We start from the raw sequence: 13285 nt of genomic DNA on the forward strand, positions 1-13285 counted from the left end.
AACAGAAAAACGTTTGAAAAAGCCCACCACTTTCATGGTAACAGTGCTCAACAAACCAGGAATAGAAGGGAACTTTCTCAGTGTGATAAAGGGCATCTACCAAAACATCATACTCAATGGTGAAAGACTGAAAACTTTCCCCATGCAATCAGCAACAAGACAAGAATGTCTGCTCTTTCCACTTCTATTCAGTACTGTGCAGGAGAGTCTACCCAGGGTAATTTAGGTAAGAAAAATAAATAAAAGAACATTCAAATTGAAAAGAAGTAAAAATACCTATTTGTAAATGACAATCTTTGTACATAGAAAAGCCTGAAAATCCACACAAAAAGGAGCTAATAAACAAGGTCAGCAGGTTACACATACAGATCATTATTGTAAAATCAATTGTATTTCTATACACCAGCAATGAACAATCTGAGAAAGAAATCAAGAAAACAATTCTATTGATAAGAGCATCAGTAATCTTAAAAAAACAGTCATAAATTTAACAAAAGAGATGAACGACTGGTATACTGAAAACTCCAAAACATCACTGAAAGATATTAAAGATCTAAATAAGCATAAAAGCATCCCTCATTCATGCATTGGAAGAATGAACTGTTAAGACAGTAATATTCCCCAAGTACTCCCCAAATCCCCACTTTAAATAAATAAATAAATAAACTCCCAATATCTCTATCAAATCCTTTTTTCTCTTTCTTTTTTTTTTTTTTTTTTGCAGAACTAGACAAGCTGATCCTAAAATTTATATAGAATTTATATAGAAACTCAAGGGACTCAAAATACCAAAACAATCTTGAAAAGAAAAAAGTTGGAGGACTCACACTTTCCAATTTCAAACTACCTACAAAGCTAGAGCAATCAATATAAGGACAGACACATAGCTCAATGGAACAGAATTGAGAGTCCAAAATAAGCCCATACATTTATGGTCAACTGATATCCAACAAGAATGACAACGCAATGAGAAAAGAAGTCTTTTCAACAAATGGTGCTAGGACAACTGGATATTCACATGTAAATGAATGAAGTTGGATGGACCCGTACCTCACACCATATACAAAAGTTAACTCAAAATGGATGAAAGACCTAAACATAGAGCTAAAATTATATAACTCAGAAGAAAATATAGGTGTAAATCATCATGACCTTGCATTAGGCAATGGTTTTTTTAACACATGACACCAAAAGTACAATCAACCAAAGAAAAAAAAATTGGAATTTACCAAAATTTTAAACTTTTGTGCTTCAAAGAACGTTATTAAGAAAGTAAAAAGACAAAGACAGCTGCACTGTTAATAAAATATTCAATTTGAAACCCTAAAAAAAGTGAAAAGATAATCCAAAGAACAGGGGAAGATATTTAGAAATCCTTTATCTGATAAAAATCTAGTATCCAGAATCTATGAAGAACTCTTACCATTGAACAAGAAAAGACTAAGAATCCAATTTTTTAAAAAGCAAAAAAAATAAATAAATAAATAAATAAAAATAAAAAAAAAAATAAAAAGCAAAAGATTTTCATAGAAATTTCTCCAAAGAATATATATTAATGACCAATAAACACATGAAAAGATGCCCAGCATCATTAATCATTAGGGAAATGCAAATCAAAACCATAATGAGATACCACTTCACACCCACTAGGATGGCAATAATCAAAAAGACAGACAATGTATTGGTGAGGATGTAGAGAAACTGGAAACCCTCATAAATTTCAAGAGAATATAAAATGGTACAGCCACTGTGGAAAACTTTGGCAGTCCCCCAAGAAGTTAACCATGGAGTTACCATACGACCCAGTAACTCTATTCCTGAAAATATACCCAGAAGAACATTCACAAAAAACTTGTACACAAATGTTCATAACAGCATTATTTATGATAGCCAAAAAGTGGAGACAACCCATACGTCCATCAACTGATGGACAAATAAAATGTAGCATTACCCAAATAATGCAATATGACTCAATCATAAAAATGAATGACATAGGATACATGCTAAAACATAGATGAAATTTGAAAATATACTAAGTGAAAGAAGTCAGACAAAAAGGCCACATATTATTCCATTTACATGAAATGCCCAGAATAGGCAAATCCATAAAGAAAGGAAACAGACTGCTGACTGCAAGGGTTTGGGGAAAGGAAGGAAAAATGTGAAGTGATTGCTAATGAGTACAGGGCTTCTTCTGGATTGATGAAAACGGTCTATAGAATTAGATAGTGGTGGTAGTTCAAATACGCTAAATATAGACGGTCCCCGACTTACTATGGTTCAACTGATGACTTTATGATGGTGCAAAAGCAATAGGCATTCAGGAAAAACCATACTTCAGATTTTGAACTTGATCTTTCCCGAGCTTAGGGTTATACAGTAGGACATTCTTTTGTGATGCTGGGCAACAGCAGCGAGTCACAGCTCCCAGTCAGCCCAATGATCACGAGAGCGAACAACTGAAACACTTCCAACCATTCTGTTTCTCACTTTCTGTACAGTATTCAATAAATTACATGAGACATTCAACACTTTATTATAAAATAGGTTTTGTGTTAGATGTTTCTGCCCAACTGTAAGTGGGCAGATGTAATATAAATGTTCTGAGCATGTTTAAGGTAAGGTAGGCTAAGCTATGATGTTTGGTAGGTTAGGTGTATTAAATGTGCTTTCAACTTATGATATTTTCAACTTACAGTGGATTTACTGGGACACAGCCTCATTGTAAGTCGAGGAAGATCTGTATACTAAAATATACTAAAAATCATTAAATTGTACACTTTAAATTGAATTCTATGATATATAATTATATCTCAATAAAGCTTTTATTTTAAAAATCAGAGTATGTCCAAGGAATTACAATTAGCTCCTTATAGCTGAGCACGGTCCCAAACTATGAAGTTATGGGAGATGAGGCATGGTAAAGAGTCAGAAATAATTCTAACCATGAAAGATCACTGCTAAGATCATTGTGCTAATAAGATGCCTGAACTCTGTCCTGCATAAGATAAAGAAACCACAGAAGAATTTTAAAGCTAAGGTTTATATTCATCGATTTGCATTAGAAAGTAATTCTCTAGTAATTGTATTCCTATACAGGAGCAACCAAGAGAAAAATGGAAAAAATACAAATATATCATTTATGATAGCAACAATATCACCAACAAAAGCACCAAGGAATAAATCAAACAGAAGATGTATGGGAAATTGGTACGGAGGCTAAATTATAAAACGTTAATAAAAGACAAAGAAATCTTAAATAAGTGGAGTTTTCTATATCTATATATTTATGAAAAAGAAGGCTCCATGTTACAAAGTTTTCAATTTCTCATAGATTATTTGATAAATTCAATGTCATTTAAATAAAAATCTTAATAGTTTTTCATGGAATTGGATATGCTGATTCTAAGGCTCACATGGAAGTGCAAAGAATTAATAAGAATAGCTAACAATTTTTTAAAGAAATAAGATGAAGGAATGGGGTTAGTCACTTTACCGATTATCAAGATTATAAACTCTGATAAGATTATATAATGGCATAAGGACCACAGAATAACAGAGAAAACTCAGAAACAAATCGACTTATATATGAAAGTTATTTTTTAAATTGATAAATGACATCAGAAACATTGCATATATATCATTGGGAAAAGGATAAATTAGTCAATTAGATCTTTACCCCATAACACATCAAACATAAATTTGATGACTTAAAGATATAAATATTAAAAAATTAAACACTAAAAGTTTTAAAAGGAAAAGGTATGTATGACTTTGAGGTAGGGAAGAATTTCTTACATTAGATATTTTAAAAACTCAAAAAGATGAAAACGAATAAATTTGACCATATTAAAATTTAAATTACAATTTTTGTTTCTAGCAACATGGGAGGGAGACTAGAGATTCATGGTAGACTACCTTCCTAGTACAGTAGTCCTTAAAATGCTGGATATAATAATCATGGAGGCAGATCAAGAGAATTCCTTGAAACAAAAGGAAACAAGAAGAAAGCATGAATCCATAAGCTGCACTGGAGCCAAAGGCCAACACTGAGAAAGGCAGAAGGCCACAATGGGACCACCACATAAAGCCTAGATCCACAAAGCACTTCACCCTCAATGTAAAATAGAAACCAATCCACCCCGCTAACGATGCTAAAGAGGTATATGCCTCGACCTTAGCCTCAGCTCTGAATGAAGTGAGAGAGTCTCCTGAGATTTCCAAGCAAAAAAAATTCTAAGCCAACAATTTAAAGTAGCTCAGGTGGGTATACCCAGAAGTCTACTAGAGATAAACTCACATTTTCTCTAGAGGAAGGCACTCAGACCTCAAAAAACTCCAACCACTGAGATTCTATGGAATAGGAGCAGACAACAAAATATTTTTTAAAGAAGGAAGGAAATCACTGAGCACTCAAGAAAAACAGCCACCATGAACAAAAGTCAGAAGAACAATCAAACTACACAATGAGACTTGAAAAGACTAAAAAATACTGGAATGTACCAAACACAGAATATAAAATAACTATGTTCCACATATTTAAAGAAACAAAATAGGAAACTGACAGTATAAAAAGGGATTAAGAGGTTATCAAAATTGACAGGAACAAAAAAATTGGCCAGGCAATTTTATAACACCATACAAATTGTATTTCTAATATGAAAATTACAATAACTGAAAATGGTAAACAGTAGATGAAGCACACCTGAAGGAGGAAAACTGGAATATATATCTAAATGCAACAGAGTGCTGATATATACTTAAATGTAGCACAAAGGGTCAAAGAGAGGTTATGGGAAAGAGAGGTTATGAGACTCGGAGGATATGGTGAAAAGATTCAATATACGTCTGTCACTTAAGAGGCATTATTAAAAAGGATATGGTTGAGAATTCTCCAGAAGTGATGAAAGACACCAATCAGCAGATTCAGAAAACCCAAAAATACTAAAATGAAATAACAGAAAACCATACCTATACCATCACAGTAAAAGAATACAGCACCAAAGAGAAAACATCAAAGCCACCAGTGAGAAAATGCAGATTACCCACAAAGGCAATTAGAGTGACTACCAACCTCTCAACGATAAAAGCAAGGCAATGAAATGATATCTCCAAAATGCTGAAAGAAAATAACTATCTGCCTAGAATTCTGTATCAAGCAAAAGTCTTTTTAGAATGAAGATGAAATAAAAACTTTTCAAGCTAACAAAATGACCTTTATTAAAGGAACTTTAAAGGAAGAATTTTCAGAGTAAGGCAGCTGAGCCTAGATGGAAGCCTGACATACAAGAAGAATGATAAACAAAGGGATAACTATTAAACACTGACTAATAAAACAATAAGTGTAATGTCTATCTGTAGATTAAAGAAAAGTGAAGAGATAGATGCAAAATCCTGGACAATAATATCACAAATCAGGAGGAGAGAATGGTGATGTTATATAGGAGTTAGAGCATTCTATGGTTCTCATAATATTTGTGCAGTAAAGTAGATACTAACTTTAGTCTTGTGTTTAAACAACTGCTAAAAGTAGAGGGAATATATAATATATATATAAAACTTCCAATTAATAGAGGGGGAGAGAAAATGAAATAAAGGAAAGAGAACCTAATCAGTCAAAAAAATAATAATTTTTAAAAAGATAATAATTAGCAAGCACTGTTTGAAGAGACTGAAGAGGAGTCAAGGGCAGAAGCAGGAGACAAATTAGAAAGGTATTTCAGTATGAAGAAGAAGGTCTCAAAAGGATACAGGAAGACCATTAATAAGAGGTTAGTGAGACATTAATACACACACCCACACAGCTACTTTAAGAGTCCGGGCAAAAGATAATAAAGGTACTGACTGTATCCCTAGAAAGGAGATGACAGACTCATCTCTAGTTTCTCGCTTGGGTGACTGAGTGGCCTTCCCTTCCAATGAAGACAGAGAAGTTGTTGATTTGGTGAGAAGTTCTGGTATTTTATATTTTAATAGTTTGATATCATGTCTACAACAGAGGCAAGGAGGTGTGTACTATAGAGATGGAGATTTGGGGAATTTATGTTTGTGAATACATTCATCACATAGAGAGACTGGGGGAATAAAGGACAGGTAAAACATCAACACCAGGCAAAAGAAAACGAGCTCACTGAGCACTATGGAATGTTCTAACTCCATCTTAAAATATTTTGGACAACTGCTACTAGAAAAAAAAATACTAAAAGAAAATTCTTTTTTAAAAACTTCTGAAATACAATGAAAGGTTTACAAAGTTTTTAAAATATATTCATCCTCCAAAATCTTGTTTATAGTTTTAGTATATATTAGATATTTCTTATATATAAGCAAGGCAATTCAATCTAAAGTCCATTAGCAAATGAGTTGTTTCCATTTTTTATTTTAGATATTTACTTTATAATACAAATTATATTTTTATTAAATAAAAATAGCTCTATATCAAAGTTCTGAAGACAGCTGTAGTTCAAGCCTTTCCAATTTAGAACATTAACATGCAATGATCAGAGGAGTAGGAAAACCCATTTTTTTCGACACCTAGAAATTAAATTAAGCTAACTTGACACTAAACAACTTGCACCCATAACTACATTCCAGAATTTGGTTCGTTAAAGTAGAATTAAAACCATACATTAGGGCTTCCCTGGTGGCGCAGTGGTTGAGAATCTGCCTGCTAATGCAGGGGACGTGGGTTCGATCCCTGGTCTGGGAGGATCCCGCATGCCGCGGAGCAACTGGGCCCGTGAGCCACAACAGCTGAGCCTGCGCGTCTGGAGCCTGTGCTCCGCAACAAGAGAGGCCGCAATAGTGAGAGGCCCGCGCACCGCGATGAAGAGTGGCCCCCGCTCGCCGCAACTGGAGGAAGCCCTCGCACAGAAACGAAGACCCAACACAGCCAAAAATAAATAAATAAATAAATAATTTAAAAAAAAAAAAAAAACAAACCATACATTACAGCCTATGGTTAGCACACAAAAACCACAAAAAACTGTGTTGCTGAATGTGCATGAGGAAGTTAGGAGGCATGGTAATTCCACCTCATTCAGTACAAGTAAGATAAACATTTGTTTTTAAGTCACAGAAGATATAGAGTGTACCGAACAGGATATGTTAACTCCTCCTGGCACTATCCTTTATCACTACACTAGCCCTAACATGTTGATGCTTATGCAAGCACTTTGTCTAACAACCTCAAGTGTGCCAAGTAAACACAGTGCCTTCTGTAATTACTTCAGAAAGGGAGGAGGGGACTACTGAGAAAAATCGCCACACAGAGCCAAAGTATCAGCAGAGAGCCAGTATCTATTACTTCAAGGCCTGATAGCAAAACCTTGGCACAGAAAACAGATACATATTTAAACATTCTGTGTAAGCCCACTCTACAAGTTTCAAATTGGTTTATCTTGATGTTACTAAACACAAGACTCAAACTGAAAGAACAGCTTGTTTAATTCCTCCTTTTTAAAGACGGCTTGAATCTATTTCCTAATTAATTAGGCCTGTCAGGCAGAGTAGAGCATATTTTTTCTCACCAGCCTCTACCATCCCTCCCCTGGGCTTAATATTCCATTGTCTAAATCTGCATTTATCCTACTAACAGAAAACCATCCAGTATTATTACCCAACTAAGTGCTGTCCAACCACTTGGCCAGCCCCCTGGGTAAATGATGTAAATGACAGTCTGCTTTTGGCCTGAGTTGACCAGCAGGGACCTCCAACCACAACAGGGCCACTTTGGGGGCTGAGGGGGAACCATCTCGGCACACCTACAACCCATCTGTGCATACTGGTATGACCGCAGCACATCAGTAAGGAAGAATTTGGTCAAACTCTCTGAGAGTCAGAGATAAGACTGGACACAGGGACTTCACTTCCCTGGTGGCGCAGTGGTTAAGAATCCGCCTGCCAATGCAGGGGACACGGGTTCGAGCCCTGGTCCGGGAGGATCCCACATGTTGCGGAGCAACTAAGCCCGTGCGCCACAACTACTGAGCCTGCGTGCCACAACTACTGAAGCCCGCGCGCCTACAGCCCGTGCTCCGCAACAAGAGAAGCCACCGCAATGAGAAGCCCACGCACCACAACGAAGAGTAGCCCCCGCTCACGGCAACTAGAGAAAGCCTGTGTGCAGCAACCAAGACCCAACGCAGACAAAAATAAATATTTTTTTTAAAAAAAGACTAGACACAGCCTTACAAACATTTTATGTACTTTTAATAGAAAAGCCAATCATACTGAGAGAAAAATTGTACATAAAACTCTTTAAATACACACACACACACACACACACACACACAAATATCTGAATCAGCAGCAGAATTTCCTCCCCAAAATCAAGTATCTCTGTATAGGTTAGAAACATAAATTCTCTATGTGCTTTTACTTCCCATTACTTTCATGTATACTATAAGTACCTATAGCCACTATTATCTAAGCTACTAAAACACAAAAGCTTGAATATCATTTTTATATTGTAAAAATCACAGAAAATCAAGAAATATATTATACAGTAATTTGCCTATCTATACACTCTCTGAAATCTTGTGCAGGATTTGTATGTATGTAAATTTTCCTGAGGAAAGGATCTATATAACTTTCATTAGATTCTCAAAGAAATATGCAATCCAAAAAAAGTTATTTTTTACTACTTCTACTGGCATATGCAGCAAGCATAACTTTTTCCAAATTCTGGCCCTATATATATCCCCTATGAACTGGCTTCTAAGGGTACCTGACCTTTGTCGGCCTCACATTCCTTCTCTGTAAAAATGGAAATGGTGCTGTTGTCCTGTCCACTTAAGAACTGGTGAACACATTAAATTTGGCAATGCAGGAGAAAGTTCTCTAGACAATTAAAAGTCTCTATCAAAATATGTCAATATGTAGTAATTTGATAAGGTTTATCATTGATATTTTCATCTGTTAGAATGGTCTATAAAGATATTTAAAATTTCAGACAGAACAAGTACCATTAAAAAATCAAAACAAGTTTTGTCTTAAAAGCACTGATACCCAGACTTTAGTTCTCTCATTTAGCTTGCGGATCTTTAAGACATGCAGGTTTATATTAGAATATACTTTATTTGACAGAGCATAATAGTAATTATGCGTACATTTGGTTAACAATGACTAAAGTGAAACTCTCGAGTAAAGGGTTCCAGATAACCACTGCAACTTCCCTAAAAATATTGCCTACCTGAAGGAATCTGTTCAGAGACAACTGTTAGAAAGTCACACCTTCGAAAGTACACGATCACAGCTTTTCTAAGAACAAATTCTTTTCAGAGTGAAATAATTTATAGAAATGGTATAGAAAGAAAGCTAAGGAAAGAAATAAAACCAGTTATTTCCTCCCCTAGTGAGTATATATATATATATATATATATATATATATATATAAACAATATTTCTAAAAAATTTTCCCATAAACTGTAAATTACTTAATGCACTGTCCCCCTTGACCTTAAAAGACCTTCGTAATAAAGATGAGAGAGACTTTGAAACAGTTTAGGCAAGTTTCTCACACGCACCCAACAGGTACTATGTCCCGTTTCTCTTTGTTTTTCAACCTAAATCTTACAAGATTTCTAGTAATTCTCACATATATGACTTCAATAAAATGGAGAGACATGCTATGTTCCTGGAAAGGAATACTCAATACTGTCAATATGCTCAATCCTAAATTAATATGTAGTTTTTGTGTAATGCCAATCAAAATGCCAACACTGCTGAATTATACAGAGTGCTTATGAAACCTGAAGTTTTCTGGACAGTTCTCTAAACCTAGGATTAAATCTCTGGGATTTAAGTCCAGGAATCTGTTCAATAAGCACCCCAAGTAAAGTTTAAGAACTCTTACATTAGCCCTGCTATCTACTAATGATCAACCTGAAGCCCATTAACAAAGCAGACGTTCATCATGAACTGCTTTGAACACTCTGGAGGGTATTTTTTCTCTCCCTCCTAGGAGACTGGCTAAAGGAGAATGTGACCTGTGGAAATAACAGCACTGGCATCACCTAAAAGCTTGCTGGTAATGCAGAACCTCAGGCCCCACCCCAGATGTGCTGAGTCAGTAGCTGTATTTTAATAAATCCCCAAGTGATCCACATACTTATTAGAGTTTGAGAAGCAGTATATTAGAGAATGACTCCCCAAAATTACTTTTAAAAAATTAATACATTTAAAATGAACCAGCTATTCTAGTAAAGAGGAATATTCCCCTCGAACGTCCCTGCTCTATCACCAGTCCCTAGGACACCTCATCACAACTCCCATGCATAAGACTGTAATGAAGTCACTATCTTTGACTTTCCTTTCTGTTATTTCTAGTCACATCTTTTCCCCTCCCTTATCCTTATTTTCTCTCCTACAGCAGAAAAGTCAGATTTTAGAATTAATGTTTTTTTGTTTTGTTTTGTAGAACTGAAAAAGACTACATATAAACTTAGTTTTCTACTACTCTTACTGTTTTCTCCCTTTCTTACATCTCAAAACTCCTCCGTTCACAAATCCGAAGCCTGGGTATTAAGTCTCAATCCTCCCTCACTGATTTCACAGCTTCCTGCTCACCAGAATATCAGGCTTCAAAAGCATCAAATTTTAGCCAATTCTTATATATTGTGGTTAAATTTGTCTTTTCTTCCCAAATTCAGCATTATACTAACCTCTCCTTGGGACTCCTTGGCCTTATAACTCTTAAGTACAAAAAACCTACACCTTCAACTTTTCCCAGTTTCCCTCAACAACATCTTAATACATCTTAATACTACAATTAAGTATTTAATTGTAGTTAAATTCTACAATTCTACAACCCATCATCTGCTTTCTACAACCATCATCTGCTTTCTTAGCCTACCTTCAATTCTCTCTTCACCCAATCACCATATTCATGCATCTCACCCAAATTGCAATCAACTAACCATGAGACGGGGGTTCTTCCTATGTTCTTTTTTTCAACAAATTTTAGTATGTGGCTGGGCTAGCCTCTGGAAAACATGATTTTACAAGTCTACAGAGAGAGAAAGACAAAAATAAGTTATTATGGGATATTGTGATAAATGCTATGGGCAATATAACTAACATACAAAGAGTTGTAATGAAATAATTATGTTTAGAATACCCTCAATCCATCATTCTCTTTTCACTGAAGCAGGCCCTGAAATTTCACTGTTTCAGGAAGACTTTCTTGATGAGAGCAACATAAGCCAAGAATCTATTACATAACAGCATCATGGACCTAACTCAAACTAAACATGCAACCACTTAATTCACATATCCTCCAATTCAGCGGCTTGTTTATATAATCCCGCTATGATTAGGGATTAATGGTTTGCAAGCATCCCATAACTTCATCTGTGGAATGTACTGTCACTTTAACACATGCTTAATATCTTATTTTCAACCTCTATGAATGATCAAGTTAAGAAATTCACTCATTTGATCAGATTCCAAGCATCAAATGTATGAAATCCCTGACTTAGCAGTGGACTGTGTTCTGACAGCTCCTAAGACTACTCTTTGGGTTTCCGAATATTTTTCCCACAGCAACAATCCTACATGTGATAATTAAGTTCTCAGGTCAACCTGCAGTCTAGTACTAATAGTACTATATACTACCTAGTGTCTCGCTAAAAAAAAAAGACATTTCTGTGGGACCGTTCATTCAAGGTTCCAACTTGAGCAGCCAAGACTACATCTCACCAAAACCCAAGCACCACAGGTTTCACCCAGCCATTCAAAGTGTGAGAAAGGGATTCCCCCAGATCCAAGCCGCGAGCAGTGCCCAAGTAACTACAAGCAGTAACTCAGGCAAGTTGTCTACACATTCTACAACACATTCCTAACTTTTCTTTGGTCACATATCCATTTGAGAATATGATGAGAGTCATAAGCCCTCTCCTAAGAAAAACACGCATGGATGTCGGTGAACCCCGGGTGAAGAACCCCACCTGCAAAGTGTAGGGTCCATACATTGAACTGTACATCGTTACAGACCAGTACTGTCCAATGTATGTCCAATATAGCGAGAGCCACATATGTAATTTTAAATTTTCTAGTAGCTACATTCATTAAAAAGGTAAAAACCAGTGAATTTTAGTAATACATTTTATTTAACCAAAAATACCCAAAATACGATTATTTCAACATGCAATCAACATAAAATTAATGAGATCTTTTACATTCTTTTTTTTTTTTTTTTCCACATTCAGGCTCTGAAATCCCGTGCGTATTTTACATTTATGGTACATTTTAATTCAGACTAGCCGTACATCAAGTAGCAGTCACATGTGGCTCGTGGCTACTGTATTACACAGTTTTGCTAGACCATACAATGTATACCCAACAATTCTCAAGCCCTTTGGGCTCAGGATCCCTTTGCAGTCTTAAAAATTATGGAAGACCCCAGAGAGCTTTCGTTTATGTGGGTTATACCAATCTGCATTTACCAGATTAGAAATTAAAACAGAATTTTTTAATGTTTATTAATTCATTGAAAATAATAATAAAAATATTACACATCAATATAGATGACATTTTGCTAAAAATAGCCGTATTTTTTGAAACAAAAATTTAGAAAGGAGAATGGCAATGCTTTACATTTTGGCAAAGCTCTTTAATATTTGTCTTGATAGAAGACTGCTGGATTCTCATACCTGCTTCTGCGGTAGATCTTCTGTGATGTGGTTTTGGCTGAATGAAGCACATGAAGAAAATCTAGCCTCACACATACATGAAGAGGGAAAGATAAAAGACTATCTTAATAGTCTTTTCCAATAACTATGGATATTCTTCTCTGCTACTGTAGCAAAACATAACAGTTAGTGGTTTCTTAAAGGTCACTGCCAACATGGTATCTAAAACCACATCACTGAATTTTTTGCACTGTTACATTAGAAGCCAATTGTCGATCTTGTATTTGTAACGTCATGTATTTGGAAAATAACAGTTCACCAAATTTCCCATTACCCTTTTTTAAAAATCATATTTGTTAATATTATCACCTATCACCTCAGAAAAGCCTTTAAGTGATAGGAAGCTGTCAAGTTCACAATGGCAGATATATGTTTTCCAAAATTGTAATTTTCTTTTGAAAGCTCAAACCCTATCATTAAAAAGTTGTTTTCCTTGCAGTGACAGGCTCACTTAATTGAGAAAATGTCTGCCAAATACCCAAATCTAAATAAATAACCATAGTTTGTTAGTCATGCTTGCAAATAAACAGTCTTCCATGAAAAAAGCAGCAGGTTCAGGACACAACTCAAACAATCACCTAAGTGCTTTTCCT

General features: G+C 35.4%; 1 protein-coding gene across 3 annotated transcripts in view; it reads right to left on the reverse strand.

Annotated features, from left to right (window-relative positions):
• BMP2K (BMP2 inducible kinase) overlaps positions 1 to 13285 on the reverse strand; it is a 125272-nt gene that overhangs the window by 96176 nt on the left and 15811 nt on the right. Inside the window, exon 2 of one of the 3 annotated variants that reach the window (XM_036852015.1) lies at positions 10920 to 11008. The exons of the other annotated variants lie outside the window; for them this stretch is intronic. The gene's annotated coding sequence lies outside the window, so the exon portion shown is untranslated. The remainder of the gene's footprint in view (positions 1 to 10919; positions 11009 to 13285) is intronic. 3 annotated transcript variants of the gene reach the window in all.

This window comes from Balaenoptera musculus, chromosome 5, assembly GCF_009873245.2.
Source record: "Balaenoptera musculus isolate JJ_BM4_2016_0621 chromosome 5, mBalMus1.pri.v3, whole genome shotgun sequence".
NCBI lineage: Eukaryota > Metazoa > Chordata > Mammalia > Artiodactyla > Balaenopteridae > Balaenoptera > Balaenoptera musculus.